The following is a 13,964-nucleotide window of genomic DNA, read 5'->3' on the forward strand; positions in this document are numbered from 1 at the left end:
TGGATTCAGAGCAAGACCACTTAAGATGGAGAGAATGAAGAGTGGTCTGTCTTCACACAGCTGCAGGGCTCAGCCTTGACCCAGGGACATTCTTTTTTACTATCAGTAACATTCCTATAACAAAATCTTCAGGCACTGAGTTATAGAAGGGAGGGAGTAGACAGTCCAGTAGAACACTCTTGACCCCAGGTGCGGGTATTTATTGGCCTTCTGAACCTGGAGCAGCACCAGCACATAACAGATCCTATCTAAATATTGTTGAATGAATCAGTGCAGAGCAGAGCAAATAAATAATGACACTTTTTAATTGGCAAAGAAGAAGTTGAAATTACCTCATTTTGTTTTCCATAAATTTTTAAATACTCCTTTAAATGATATAAAAGCACATTTTTGTTTAGGAAATTTGCCCAAGATAATGAAGAAGTCCTTGTGGTTTGAACAATTAATATGATCAGTTTTATTATCAGCACATGAATATCTTCAATAGTCACTAAAGAGAAAGGCTAGGAATTGGGTAGATGGCAATTCTGGCTGGGTCTTCCAAAAAGCTGCTGGATCAACTTTTAACTAACTTTTAACCCTTGGCTAGTCCAAGTCTTCCTACTTACAGAAAGATATCAGTGATTGAGAGATTACCACTATTATTCATAGGCGATAGAAATCAGCTTTTCATGATGTATAGAAAATATAACTTCATATCACAAAGATAGAATCCAAAGAAGCTATGAAGGATCCCATAGTTACTTCTCTGTTGGAAGGCAACATTCCCACCTGAGCTATGGTAGACAAAATGAGTTCATTCTATTTAAAATATTATATTTTGTAAATGGTTTAACACCCTTGGCAGCTAGCATTTATTGAATGCTTACTATATAGCAGGAACAATGCTAATAGCTCTTTGTGCAGTATTTAATTTAGTCATTGCTACAAACATGAGGGAGATTGGATTATTATTTTCATCTTATATATTTGGAAACTGAGGCAAGTTCAAAAAGGTTAAGTTACCTGAAGTTGTACATTATTTATTGGCAAAAACAGTCTACTTCTAACTCCAAAGCCACTTAGCTACAGAACTGCCAATCCAATAACTTGCTTCAGTAGTCCGTGTTTAATCATGTTTATCACCTTTTCAATACAAAAATTCTAGATGGAAATACTGCCTGGGCCATATATTGCAGTGGGATTTTCAAAGCAGTTCTTAACCTAGGATCCATGGATACCCTGCATGTTTATAAGTGCTTTAAGGACACTGCAAAACCCAGACATTTTATGCAAGCTCTGTGTGTATGTATGTGTGTGTGTGTGTGTTTTATGTGCATAGGTGAGCATTCTCTCAGGGAAGAGCTTTAATTGAAGTTCAGGACCCAACAAAATGTCAAGAATAACATACTTTCTTAATAATTCAATTGTTTTTTCATTTACTCAGTAAAAATTTCCTGAATATCAACCATGCGGCCGGCATTATGTAGGGAGATGCTAAGATGAATGATGCATTAAGGTAAAAGCCCTTTCTGTCATTTATTTTGCAATTAACCTAGCATAAGGAGGCCCTTCATATCTTTCTTCATTCATAGCTCCAGAATCTGACTTATATCATGCTTTAACTTAACAATTTAAAGCTGAATAAAAAATTAATAATGCTAAATATGTTCATTAGTAAATTATAAAACATTAGAGACATGATTCCCTACCAAACAAGTAAGTCTCTGTATTATCTTTTCATTAATTACATAATTATTCAATTTTTATTGCCTCAGTTTTCTCAAGGTCATCAGCCTTTGAAAAAAGTAAACAACAATAAAAAATGTTTTTAGCAATAGGATTGAGTCTTTTCATATCAAATTTGCTTTTCAGGACTCTTTTAGTGTCAAGTGACAGAAACCCAACCTTAAATAATGGCAGGAATTTATTTAGTCACACAGCTGAAGCACTAAAGCAGATTTCATTTTAGGAATGTATGAGTCCAGAGTTCAAACAGTAATGTCAGGCTTCATTTCTCTGTCCATCTTTTGAATAAGCTCTTGCCATATGGTGAGAAATAGCCCCAGACCCTTATTCTATCAACTTAGCAACCTCAGCAGAAAAATAATCTTCCCCAATCTCTCAGCAAAGAAGTCACAAGCAGTGTTTGGATTGACCTGGGTTAGACATGCTCAATGCTAAGCCAGTAAGTCCAGTAACTATAGTCAAGAAGCACCCAAGGCCAGGATCATGTGTCCACTCTTGGAGCTGGGGTGGAGGAGAGAAATTGCTCCACTCAAATAACATGGTATCTTATAGATCAGAAAGCTCCTATTACCATAAGAGAGGTGAGTGGTGTCTGATAGACCAAAATCACAGATGCCCATCACACCAAAATATGTGTTCTCAGGAAACTGCCTATCAGGCTGATAGCTTGTCCTTTACTCAATGATAAATGTTCTTTACTATGTACCAGGCATTTTTCTAGGCACTAGAGATACAGGAAAACAAAACAGGCAAAGATCCTGCCTTCATGCAGCTTATATTCTAGTTAGGAGAGAGAGTCAATAAAGAAAGAAAATAAGTAAATTATATAGGAAGGCAGAAGGTGAAAAGCATTATGGAGAGATAATAGAGAAAGAGTAAGATAAGAGAGAGGTATAGAGTTTATCAGAGGAGAAAGGGGGATTCAGTGTTAGCATGGTCATGAAGTCTTCACTGGGTGACTCTGAACAAAGACTTGAAGTCAGCGAGAGATGACAATATAGATATTAAAGGGTTTAGAGGTCAGGCAAAAAGGAAACAGCATGTGCAAAGGCCCTGATAGGAACGTCTATGACTTATTCAAGATATTGCAAAGACACCAGAGTACCTGAGATTGAGTGATCAATGGGGAGAATATTAGGAGATGAGGTCAGAGAATAATGGCATGCCTTGAGAGGACTGGTTTTTACTTTGAGGGGAATAAAAAGCCACTGGAGCATTTTAAGCAGAGTTAAACTTTTTGAACAGGAATACTCTGGATGCTGTGTTGAGAACAGGCGGAGTAGGGGGCCAGGGCAGAAGCAGGCAGGCCAGTTAAGAGGATTTGGCAATAATCTAAGTGAGAGATGGTGACTTGAACCAGGATAGTATCAGTGTAGGTAGTAAGTAATGACCAGATTTTGTAAATATGTTAAAAATAGAACTTCTTGTATACGCTATCTGATTTCAATGTGGGAATAAGAGAAAGGAAAAAAGTCAAGCTCAATTCCAAGATCTTTAAGGGTAGAGTTGATATTAACTAAGGTGGAGCAGAGTAGGGGAAAAGGGAAAGATAAGGAAAACTACTGAACTTTACTATATTCAAATCAAATCTATTTTCAAACCCCCAACATGTTCATTTCTCTCCCCCACAAGAAAGCTCTTTGCACCTACCAACACCTACTTTGTAGCTGGTCCTGTGCTAGGTATTGTGAGTAAAGCCATAAGCCCACAGTTTACAGGCTGTTTGAGATGACAGGGATGACTCACAGGGAACTTCAAGTAATAGTAGAAGATTTGAGTGACCACTTGGACAGTGACACAAACTTTGTTGCAATGGGACTAATTCTGCACCGTGGTCTTGTAGGAATTCAGATAAAGGAGGACTCAATTTTTCTGATCAAAATAAGGAAGGTATGATGGGGAGGGGAGGATTTTGGTTGGCTCCTGAGAGAGAAACTAGATTTGGATAGATGGTTAGTTGTTTCTAACATGGCTGCCTTTATTCTTTAACAAGCTGTAAAGCAGGGCTTCTCAACCGTGGCTGCTTGTCAGAATCACCTGGAAAGGTTGCTTTAAAAATGATTCTCATTTAATTGACATGGGAGGAGTCTTGCACATCAAGAGTTTTTAAAGCTTCCCAGTGATTCCAGTGGCAGCCATAGTTGAGACCGGCAATGTAAAGCAGAGGTTGGTGAACTAGAGCTGTTGGGCCACATTCAGCTGCTGCCTATTTTTGTATGTAAGGTTTGACACGTTCACCACCATGCCTGTTTGCTTACACAGTGTCTGTGGCTGTTTTCATGCCCAAACGGCAATGTTGAGTACTTGTTATGCAGCCCAGACAAAGTTTGCTGATCCATGGTGTGGCGAGAGGAGTATGGACACTGATATCACACAAACAAAATCTAAATCCTATTTCTACCAAGTAATAGCATGTGACTTAGGACAAGTTACTTCATTTTTTGAAAGATGCTTTCTGCACCTGTAAAATAAAGATAACAGGTAGATCATGAGGTTTAGAGAAGAATAATCTGGTAAAAAAACCAACATAGGACCTGGCTGGAGGAACTTTTCAATGAAGTCGTTTTCCTTTCTTCCTTCCTTTCTTTCGTATACTGAATGGACCCAACCTCCCAGAACCTTCCCTCTGCAAAAAAACTGAGTCCTTTTAATTTCTTGAAGGCTTATTTTAGCCTTCATGGAGTGAAGGCTATATTATATGCCTCTTCATTTCTCAGCATGTATACCTGAAGCAGGGCCTTTGGGCATTTCAGTAACTAGATGCTTTTAAGAGGAGATCAAGATGGACCCACTTTGTATGTTACTGGGTAATGAAGAGTTTTTAGTGTGTTCTGGTGTATTTAATATGTAATATAATAAAAAGGACTTATGTGTCATGTCAGGGGGTAAAGCATAAATGATTATGACAAGGGAAATGGAAGATCAGATGGTATAACCTCAGTTGACAGCAGAATCAGCATGATTAACGTTCTTAGCTAAAATAGCCCACTTTCAAAATCATTGTTCCAGCCTTTCCAAGGAGCTGGGAACATGAACTGTTTCATAATGAGAAATGGCCAACTTAGTTTCCTGAGTCTCTGAAGGAATAAGGGACAATTCTTAAATTTTCAGAAAGGTTTTAGAAGAAAGCTACTTGACTAAGGGCAGTGATATGGGAATGTGGCTTTGTAGAAGACCTTCAGCAAATCACATGCACATGCGTGCATGTACACACACACACACACACACTCTATTAGAAGGACAAATGCTTTACACTCAACCCTGACTGCTGGTTCTATAAACTACTGTGTTATGCTGTGTCATTAGTGTCTTAGGCCATCATCTTCATGTGTGTGATTCAAAGGGCCTTACAAAAGTGACAGACTCGGGGCGCCTGGGTGGCTCAGTTGGTTAAGCGACTGCCTTCGGCTCAGGTCATGATCCTGGAGTCCCGGGATCGAGTCCCGCATCGGGCTCCCTGCTCGGCGGGGAGTCTGCTTCTCCCTCTGACCCTCCCCCCCCATGTAGTCTCTCTCTCTCATTCTCGCTCTCTCAAATAAATAAAATCTTAAAAAAAAAAAAAGTGACAGACTCAGGGGCTTCATTACAACTTTTGTGGGCCCCAGCTACTTTTGCCTTTGTAGGCCCCTTATTTCATTAAAAAATATTTAAAATGATATTCATGATTACGTGGGTTTAAAGGTGAATATAATCTCAGCTGAATTATGTTTATTTTTTCTTTTGACTTTAAAAGAAATGAAAACATTTTCATGGATCCCTAAAAGTATCATGGACTCTTGGCACTGCGTGTATTGTACCTAATGGATAAGTCAGCCATGGATGCATGTATATAAAGGCAATACATTACATTACTTCAGGAGTCAGCAAGTACTTATAACAAGACTAAGTAGAAGCCACTTATACTATATTCTGAAACTCTGATCCTGAACATCCAATAACGATTCCCAATGTGTCAGTGGACACCAAAGGTGATCTTAACCACATCTGATGTATTTCTGCCTGGGTGAATGTTACATTTATTACTGTGACATAGCCATTGTCCTATCCTTGCAACTGTGTCCTTGTTACTCATGTATAGTCACCTAGAAATGGTGTCAAGAGAGAAGTGGACTGAAGATGAAGATGTTAAAGAATGTAGTGAGTATAGGGTTCTATGCATTGCCACCTAGGATTTTCATGGACGGGTTGCGCTGATGTCCAAGTAATATCCTAAATACCGGTACAAAGACAGCTTCTCACACAATGACTCAGCTGAAGGAGGTAGCAATCTGAGTGTGATATGAAGTGACTGGGCAGTGTTGATGTGTTTTTCCTAGCAGGTGTCCTCTTCCCAGAAAGCCCCATGTTAGTTGGCACAATTGCCGAGAGTGAGGAAGATGGGTACAGCGTGGAGTGCACACAGTCACTCATCTGTGTTATAGTCTGTGTCATGGTCTCTGTGACTTCAGCAGCACTTCAGAAATTGGCACAAGGGAAGCTTCCTTGCAGTAGTCTGGGATGACGAGCACCATCATCAGATTCCAGGCTGGCCCTAATTTGGAAGTTAGAGTAGAATTACATGCATGGGCCTCGGTGTAACCCCTATTTGACTACTGCCTTTTGATGTGATCAAAGAAAGAAGCAGGGGTTTCACTGTAGCCTCTCTGGGCCATTCTTTAAGCTGCTTGTGTATGTGTTTGGTGTTTGGTGGGTATGCTTGGAGGAAGGAGGGAGTTTACAGTGAAAAGATATTACAAATTATGAAAGGAGATTAATTTTAAATGAAGTAGAATGTCAAGATTAGCATATCATAATTCTGATTTCTTTACCAGAAGTAGACATCTACAATGAGATTTAATATGAAGAGATAAATAGAAAATACTCCTTAAAATGATTTATGGAAACATGAGCCAGGGAGAGGGTAGGGGAGGAAACTGTGTCAGATCTAATACTTATACTATAAGTATTATAGTATATAATAAGCAGCTATGCAAATCAATTTATTTCACAGAGTAATTTGTGGAGCTATTGTTAAAGGTATTTGTATTTGAATAAGAGCTTGTCTCTCTCATCATCCTGCTTCTCTCTTCTAGGAGCCTATAGTGAAGGCACAAACTTTTACTGGGGTAATTCTAGCTGGTTGTCATGGAAACTGCTAGGAGGCACCCTATTCAACATTATGACTTCACTGCAGGATCACAAGCAGGAGGAAGAGAGAGCGGGTTTAAATAAGAGACTTGCTAATTAACAGGGCACCAGAGGACAGCTTAAAGAGAAAATCACACAGTAGATTTAAATCCAGGTCTTCAGGGCTCTCAGAAGGAATGATGGCAGTCCCAAGGGTGCTGTGGAAATGTTTTCTCTGTGATCTGTCCCACTGTGAGTCTTCAGAGGCCAGTTTGCCTGATTCTCTGGAGCAAGGTAGAAAGGGAACAGCTGTCTTTAACTTTGCTAGCCAATTGAATTCAAGATGTGAAATAGCTCAACTAAGACCCCAGAAGATGTTGATGGCTTTCCCAGTCCCTATGCCACCCCTGCCCTTCTGTTTGTGTTCAGGTTCTTGGAAGGAGCCATTTTTGGGGAGCTGGCTCTCCTGCCCTGCTGGGCTCTCTCTCCTCTCTTCCATTCTCACAAAATACAAATGTGGTACCTCCTTTTGGATCCTTCTTCCTTTCCTTGCCTTCTGGCCCACTTGCAAGGGCTGTCTCTTGACCAACTAACAAAAATGCAAGAGCATCTGGTACAGCAGAGTCTGTTTGAATAAAATTTGAAAACACCGTTGTATGCGTTAGTCCACAAATATTAGCTGCTTGGAGGAGAATGGGAAAATTATTTTCTCACTGGTCATCCATTTTAAAACACAACAAATGAAAGATTGATTTGATCATTTCAAATGTATCATATTTCATTCCACAAATGTTTTCTAAGTGTCATTTACTGAAATGGGTGCTGTGGAGTTCACTCAGGTAAATCAGACAGATTCTACCTATCAGTAAGCCTCTCTTACACAGGATAAATAAATCTGTGATGCCTGACGAAGTGGAAACTAAATAGTATGCCACCCTCCCCCTCTGTGTTGAGAGAAGTCACACTGAGATGAGCCTCAGTATCCATACTTTGTGCATTTGTGTTGAACCTATATTGTTTTATTTGACTTATAAATATGAACGGTGCTACTGCACTAGATGCAAGGTCTGCTGAATTTATGCCAGTATCTAGGGATTAGTGTGTGGTAGGGCAGGGGCCAGTCCAGTCTGTAGTCATGGCACGTGGCTACTCCAAGCCCAGCTCCTTGGCAAGGTGGTTGAGCTTTACTAACAATGGCTGAGCATGTGTTTGTGACATATGAGATCTGTGATCTTTTAGTTCAAACTTAGGGCCCCACTGTGGTCTGGGCCCACAGACCAACCACAGCATGGCCACAACAGTGGGAAAGCATCCATCAGGCTGCTCCCATGAGGATCCCATGTGGGAAAACCAAAGCAACAGTGATAATGGACTGACGAAAGGGACCTTTCTCTTGGCACTTGCAAGCAGGACTAACCTCTTCAAACTAAGTAAGTCCTCAGTTGTTGAACAATTTGAAGTGGAAAAGAGACCTCAAAGGTGAGATAATAGGCTTGCTGCTAATATAAACATGTGGGTGCTCAATCAATTAATTGGATAAATAAAAGAGTGAAAGTCAAAATTCTTTTACTGGTCTCTGGGATCTCTTTTATACCTTTCTTTCTGTGACCTTATTTCTTGTCAACCTTACCCTGCTCACTCAGCATCAGGCAAGCCAGCCTCTGTTGTTCCTCAAACATGCTCTCACCTTAGGACCTTCACACTCACTGATGATCCCTATGCCCCAAACAGGCTTCTCCATGAGGTCTTCCCTCATGGCCTTATAGCACTCCCTCCTCCCAGCTCTCTTAGTCTTCCTATCCTCCTTTGCTTTTATCCATGGAAATAATTACTATCTGACTTTACATATTTACCAGTTTTCCCCCTCTTTCCTCTATTGGAATGTGAGTTCTACAAAGACAGGGGCTTTGTTTTGTTTTCTGCTCTTCCACCAGCACCTAGAATTGTGTTTAGCCCATGATAGGTGCTTAACAAGTAGTTGTTGTTAATTTTTTGGTATTCCAAGTTGAAGGAGTGCATTCCTACACGTTGCTAAGAAATACCACCACAAGGTAAGAATTAAACACCAAAAGAGTGAGCCAGACCAAGTACCCTCGGACTCTAGAAGAAGGAGAGGTGATTCCATCTGAGGGAAATCAAGGAACAGTTGATGAAGAAGGGACCATTTGACGCTTAGAAGATGGGTAGAATTTGGACATTTGAGGGACGGAAGGGAAGTTTAAGTGAAGGATATAGCATGAGCAAATTCATAAAGTTATTAAGAATGGCTCATTTGAAGTTTGCTCTTTAACCTCATTATATAAGTCAATGTTTTCAGTGCTTCTTGCCATGAAAAGAAAATTGAACTCAACTGGGTAACATTGATGACATAAGCCAATTTTAGATTCAAATCTAAAGCAGACTTCCACTGGAATTTACTATTGAGCAAAATTATGGTTGCTTTTTATTTTATTGATACACTTGGACTTAATTCAAATAAATGAAGATAATATTTTGCATAATAATATTGATAGCAGGAATTTTTTGTTTACTACAAACTGGGACTGTGCTAATCACTTTATATACATTGTCTAACTTAACCCTTTAAACAGTCCTATTGGGGGAGGCACTGATTTTACTTCCCTTTCACAGATCAGAAAGAAAACTGAGGCATAGAGATATAACTTGTCCAGTTTCACATAGCTAGTGCATGATAAATCCAAATATTTCAACACATGCCAGTCTGATTCCAGAACCTATTTTTATAAGTCAAAAGAATTAATTTTTAAAGCAACAAAATAGACTGAAATGCCAAAAAAAAGAAGAAAAGAAAAGAAAAAGAAAAAGAAAAGAGCTCTTTTTAACAAGAGCAAGGAAATACAGAAAAAGAGCAGGAGAAAAGATGGCCTGAAACTTAGATTTTGAAGGGCCTTGCTTTCTGGTTGCTCTATTCTCTAGAAAATAATGAATCCCAATTCCATGAAGCTTGTAATGACACACCAGAGGCTAGTATGTAAAATAGGTGTAGACACAGAGCCAGTCAGGTAGGACAAAGGGGGAGCAGACATCCCAACCCACACCCACTCCCTCTCTGCGAACCCCTAAGGCACTGCTGTGCAGAGTCTGAAAATCACTGTTCTATAAATAGGGAGCGATTAGAGGTATTTGGGCTGAGGCTAGATTAGAGCTTTGTTTCAAAAAGATGAATCTGGCAACCAAAAGACAAATTGGAGAGGGAAGGAACCAGCAGTAAGAAAACCAGTTATGAAGACTCTTGCCACAGTCTATGGGAGAGGGAAGGAAAGTCATAACTTAGACAGGCCTGACCATGAATCATTAATTCTTGAGTTAGGACCCTGGCAATGTGCATGCAAAAGTGACTACTGGGAGAAAAAACAGGAATGGGTGGTAGGGTTGGGGAAATCGACTGAGGTGGTAGGTGTCCAAATGGGCACCATGAGCTCAGGCTTGACTCACACCTGTGCAACATCCGTGAGGGAAGACAAGAGCCTCCAGCAATGCGGCAGGTCAGGTAGATGTTCATCTGGTTCTTCCCACTCACTTAGTTCTCTGCAGGATCCAAACCTACAATTTGGGGTATGGGAAATCAAGGAAACAAATGTAAAGAGCCAGGGAAAATACTGGAGCCTAAAAGACTAAAGTCTCTAGCTTAGCTCCCACTCTAGCTTAGCTCCCATACTCAGACTGCTGAGCCCGGTGGGAGAAAATCACAGAGCTCTGTGTACAGGTACCACGGAAGGGACATGTTTGCTTTGTTGAAGCCATGAAGTCCCTTATGGGGCCCTCATCAACTTAGTCTCCTGCCTTCTTGACAAACTATCATGACTCTGAGCCCCTACTCCACTTACTTTTGATAGGTGGCCATGTTTGTTTTCTCTGGGGCTGATATATTACAGCCAAGGGTTTTAAATGCTATTTTGATGGTCAGTATTCCAGAACCTATATCTTTTACTGTGACTCTTTTCTGTGCCCTGAACTACTTAACCTCATATAACCATTGAATATCCCATAGAGATCTCAAAGTTGGCATGGCCTAAACAGAACTTGGTTTCTACCCTCAAATATATTCCTCCTCATGTCTTCCCATTATTGTAAATGGCAATACCACTCACCTAGATGCACTAAGCTTGAAACCTGGAAACCATTCTTGCTTCCAAACCATTGGCAAGTTTTGCCTGTTCTACCTCAGAATACATCTCTCGCAAATCCATCCTTTCCATCGATTCAATCACCATCTCATCCAAACCCCCATCATCAATACCTAAGCCACATGCACAGTCTCCTAACTGGTCTCTTTGTCAACTCTCTCCTGCCTACTACCTTCCCCTCTACTTCCCACACGTCCAGAGTTCTCCATTTATTCATATTCATCCTAATTCACCTCTTAGCAGCCTTCAACACTATTAGCTACTTCCTCTTTTTAAAGTTCTTTCCCCCTTGATTTCCAAGATGGATCAATCTCCTGGTTTTCCTCTAACTCTTTGGGTTACTTCTTGCTTGTCTTCTTTTCAGGCTCATCTTCTTCAGTGGCCATTAAATATTAGAAATCCTCAAGGCTCTATCCTAAACACTCTTCTCTTCTTCCTCTATACTCTATTCCCCTGACCTCACTAGTGCCCGTAAATCAACTATGCCAACAACTAACATATTTAGATCCAAAGTCTGGAAATCTCCCTTGAGTCCAGACCTGTATATTTAGATGGTTCCTTGACATCTTAGATGACTAGAAGTATCTTAAATTTATCATGTTCAAAACTAAACTAAATTCCTTCCCCAAACCTGGCCCTCTTCTGAGGCTCTTAAGCCCAGTGAATGGCCCCATATTCCATCCAGTTGCACAAGCCAAAACCCAGGAGTTACCCATAACACCCCTCTTTCCCTCATCCTCTCCCCTGTCCCTAAGTCCATTTCAACTGGAAAAGAGGAAACTGCCTCCCAGCCTAGGCAAATGACTTCAGCTCTCTGTGCTTCTATCTCCACTCCTATGTGATTGGTCTTGTAACAGAATCTACCACGTAGGGCTGCAGTGTGCACTAAATAAGGTAATATACGCAAAGTGCATAGAATGCTGCCTGACACATTAAAACAACAATATTCCACAACTGTTAGCTATGATTTTGTCCAATTTATAACCAAACCCTATCAATTTTGTGCCCTGACATAATTTTGAATCCATTCATTTCTCTCCACCTCCACCTTTGCTACCCTAACCCAAGCCATCACTATCACTCACCTGGACCCCCGCAATGCAGTAGCCTCTCCACCTGTCCACCCTGTCCCTCTGGCCACCACCCTCCCCTCCACAAATGTCTTTTTCTCACTGCAGGCACAATGCCCTCTTCAGAATGCAAATCAGATGGCATCTTACCCACTATCTCCACTTCCCCACTTCTTCTTGTTTTTCAGTGACTTCCTGCTGGTCTTAGCACAAATGCAAAACTCCTTAGCAGGGCCCTCCATGTTTGAGGCCCCAGCTACCTCTGCAGCCTCTTTGTGCCCACATTGCCCTTTCTCTCACTCTGTGCTGCAGACACATGACACTCCTTTGGGCTCTTGTCTGTTCCATATTCACTCTTACCCAGGGCATTCATTCTGTCTGGGAGCCCTTCCCTCCCTCTTCTTTTGTGCTAATTAAAGCCCCGGCTCATCTCTGCAAATCCCTGCTCCAGAATTGTGCCTTCAGGGAAGTCTCTCCTGACCTCCCTGACTCCATCAGATTTCCACACTGCTCCCTCATTGCACTGGGCCTCTCTCCCCAGCTGCCATGTTGTAATTCCCTGTGTGGTTATTCAGGGAGGCCTGTTTGCCCCCACTAGACTCTGTCTGAGTGCCATGAGGACAGGGGTATACCTGCTTTGGTTCACCTTATATCCCCTGCTTGGAGCATATTGCCCAACAAAGAGTAGGCATTCCACAAGGACTGGGACAGGTACATGAATGATCAGCAGTCACAGTGAACTCTTGCCAGCACACAGAAGGCTGAAGATCCTGGGCCAGTGGCTGCCTGTACACAGCCTGCTGGTGCTTCCGTCCCAGCACCAACATGCCTGCCTTCCCTGGGCCAGGCAGCTGAGTGGGTTGCTGAGTTCTGGGTGTGTTTGAGCCTGCAGACTCTGGGACCCTGAGGAAGAGAATCAGTGCAGGGCTTTCTCCTTGGTGGGCTGGTGGAGAGCCTGGAGACCAGCATCGGAGAGTTCCGCAGACAAGGGCTGGAAAGACAAGATTTCTGGAAAGAGCTCAACACACAGAATTCTACGTATTCGTGGCTCTGTGTGAGTGTGCCTGTACTCCCTGACCACTAACATCAGGGAGGAGCTGAAAGTATTGGCAGAATCCTTCCCATGCTGGAGCCCAGGAATGAGAGGAGTCCCTCACTCAGAATGGCTTCCACTCCATGCCTCACCAGCCCTCATCCAGACTGTGTACTGGCTGCACTGTTAATTCACATGGAAGAGAACACTCTTCCTTCTACCACTGTATGACGGCCATAACTCAGAGAATTTTAACAACTATTTATGAGCCCCAGTGAGCTGAGAAAGAAAAAGAATTCATCTGGGGGTGCAGAAGCCAGGAGGGGAATACTCTATTGATCAGAGCAGAACCATGTTCAACAAACAAAGTTTAAGAAGGATGAGAAAACAATGTGAAGAAAAGTAACAATGAGAGAGCCCAGAAGATTAGCACACATTGCATAAAAGACCTTCTGAAGCTATAAGATGATTTCCCAAATAAATAGCTGAGTAGATTAATTAAATGAGAGAGAAATCGGGATGAAAATTAATGTCTGAAGACACATGGAAGTAATATTTCAAAGCACAGAGCAAAAAAATACCTCTGGGCAAAGGTAAGAGAGTTGGAAAATTGACCCAGAAAATCTAATGTATGGTTACAAAAGGAGAGAAATAAATAGATGGGGGGGAAAAAAGTACAGTTAAGTTCCGATGTAATGTAATAAGTGGGGTCCAAAAGGTCAGTTGTACAAAATGTGAGGTGAGAATTATCAAGAGATCAAGCATGACCAGAGGCAGCCTGTGTGAACTTCCAGACTGAAATCCCCTAGATAGATGTCTAGCTGTGTAACCTAAAGTCATAGGGTCCAGCTGGGTTTGGGCACTACCTGCTGACAACTC

General features: G+C 41.4%; 1 protein-coding gene across 1 annotated transcript in view; it reads left to right on the forward strand.

The window, feature by feature from the left end:
- LOC113911080 (60S ribosomal protein L31-like) overlaps positions 1 to 13,964 on the forward strand; it is a 119,670-nt gene that overhangs the window by 39,400 nt on the left and 66,306 nt on the right. The gene's annotated exons all lie outside the window — the stretch shown is intronic.

This window comes from Zalophus californianus, chromosome 12 (assembly GCF_009762305.2).
Source record: "Zalophus californianus isolate mZalCal1 chromosome 12, mZalCal1.pri.v2, whole genome shotgun sequence".
In the NCBI taxonomy this organism is placed as follows: domain Eukaryota; kingdom Metazoa; phylum Chordata; class Mammalia; order Carnivora; family Otariidae; genus Zalophus; species Zalophus californianus.